A 2,402-nucleotide genomic window follows, 5' to 3' on the forward strand; every position below is an offset into this window, starting at 1 on the left:
TCACAGAGGTTGTTCTTCCCTCCATGGATGGACACTGAATGAGTAGGTCAGCAGTCCAAGTTTGTATTGTACAGATGAGATGTGAGCACATATATCAGGTCTGTGAGGTGACATGAACACGAGTGAGCACAAACACCATCAGCTATTCCTTGGGGTTCCATGAATGCCTGTGGCACAGACAAGGTCTTGAGGTCACTTCATGTTGGGAGGAACACCCCAATGGAAACCACCTGAATGCAGCACTGGGATGTGCTTCCTTGAACTGAGGTCCCTGTGTCCATTCCTCATGATGTGGGACATCTCAGATGAGTGCAGAGCAGGGTGACACACCACAGGGCTGAGGTGTCTCTCGACCCTTGGGAGTGGCAACAGGAGGCCAGAGAGACACTGTGACTCCTGCCTCTGTGTGTAAAAGGGACAGGCTCTGTCTCTGAGCATCCCTGGGTGCATGAAGAGTCCATGAAGCCAGCTCAGATGTGGATGTTTGATGGAACCCTGACATTTCTGTGTGTGACTCCAGGAACAAACCCCACTGGATCAGTGAGATTCATCTCAGCTGCCTTGTACAGGCCCATTGCAAGTGCTCCAGTCTGCTATGTCACCCTTGCCCGTGATTCCATATTGTGCTCTCAAATGTGCCGTAGAAACCAGAATGGATCTGGGGTACTTAGAAAATGCAGACCTCAAACCCATCTTCAAGAAGAGCACAAACAGGAACTGGGAGAATTGCAAGCCAGCCACCCTATCTCCCTTCCTGGGAAGGGGATGGGACACGTCCTCCTGCAGCCATTTCCAGGAATGTGATGGACAAGGAAAAGATTGCTGAACACAAATGGACAGGGGAAAGAAAGGCATGTTGTGTACAGGGCGTTTGCAAGGCCTCAGGCATGGTCTCCTTCTGGGCAGAGTGGTGCTGATGGGGCTCAAGAAGTGGATGCTGTTTGGGAAGTTGGCTGAACCATCAAGCCCAAATATCATCAGTGGTACAAAGTCCTCCATGCAGCCAGTTACCAGTGTCATCTCCCAGTGACCAGCACTTGGGCCAACGCTGTTGAACATCTTTATTCTCCCCTTCTATGATGTAACAGAGTGCACTTTCAGTGCCTTTGAGGATGATGTAAACTTGGGTGGGTGCCGTGAGCAACCTCCCCGGGTTCAGCCTGCCCTGAGCAGGAGAGTGAGACAAGATGAGTGAGACAAGGGCTCTCTTCAAACCTGAGTTATTCTGTGATTTGAAATAATTTTTGCCTTGGAGAGGTTTCTGGAGACAGAATAGGTAGAAGAATAGTAAAAAAAAAAAAAAAAGGCAGACGAGGAGATATAGAAGGTGTTAACACAAATACAGCAGTTCCAGTGAGGAGTGCTTTTCACTCACATAGTTAGTAGGAAATATATTTGGCAAATTTGAACAAAGTGAAGAAGCGAGATGGGTGTCTACAGCCTGCAGGGAAAGAGGGACAGGTGTAGAACATGCTTCAGTCTTGGTCAGGTCTTGGGTGCTATGGAGGGGGATGGATGGGTGTGGTATTATGAGGTCAGTTGTGTCTCGGTAACTCATAATCCAGTAAGCGGTGTGTGGCTGTGAAGGGGACTGTGGGGTCAGTTCTGTCTCTGGAGGTGACAGCCCAGCAGAAGGAACACGGCTGGGAAAGAACCTCTGCATAAGTACCCACAGACCCTACCAAGTAAGAGGCCTTGGGGATGGGTTGTCATGTCCATCCCACCTGAGTATATGATGGAACAGCAGCAGGAACATGGTCGTGTCTATCAGAGAAGCTGAAAGGCCAGCAGCAGTCCTGGGATTTAGAAGATCATGGTGAGGTTACTTCTCTCCGGTCAGGTAAAAGACCTTCAAAAATCCTAACGGGTTGGGTTTCCTGCATGAAGAGCAGTTTCTGAGATGGTTGAGCTTTCCTTGTTAGTGGGAAGAAGCAGGAAAGAGAAAAAAAAAGCCAGAAAGTGCAACTTGAAAGGTGAGGACAGGCTATCAGGAGGAAGAAATGTCACTGTAAGGGCAGTGCTGTGGTGCAAGAGGTCACCCAGAGGGAGCTGGATCAGCCCATGGTTTGTGTTCCAAAGCACAGCCACTGAGGGTGCAGACACATCAGTGAAGGGACAGAAATGCTGGGGTGAGAGCAGGTGGGAAGTGACATGGGTGTCTACAGGCTGCAGGGAAAGAGGGACAGGTGTAGGACCGTGTAGAACAGCCTGTGATGGAGATGGCAAAGGGCGCTGGTGAGGCTGGAAGGGACCAACAGAACCCAGGTCTTTGTCCCCTTGGCCATCACAGTTGTCTCTACCACTGAGGCCCAGGAGAAGACATGTTGTCCTCATGGCACTGGGGCCTCACTTCCTCCTTGCAGCCCCATGGGGAAGCTGGAAGTTGTTGTACCAGTGTTGTC

This window comes from Caloenas nicobarica, chromosome 32 (genome assembly GCF_036013445.1).
Source record: "Caloenas nicobarica isolate bCalNic1 chromosome 32, bCalNic1.hap1, whole genome shotgun sequence".
In the NCBI taxonomy this organism is placed as follows: domain Eukaryota; kingdom Metazoa; phylum Chordata; class Aves; order Columbiformes; family Columbidae; genus Caloenas; species Caloenas nicobarica.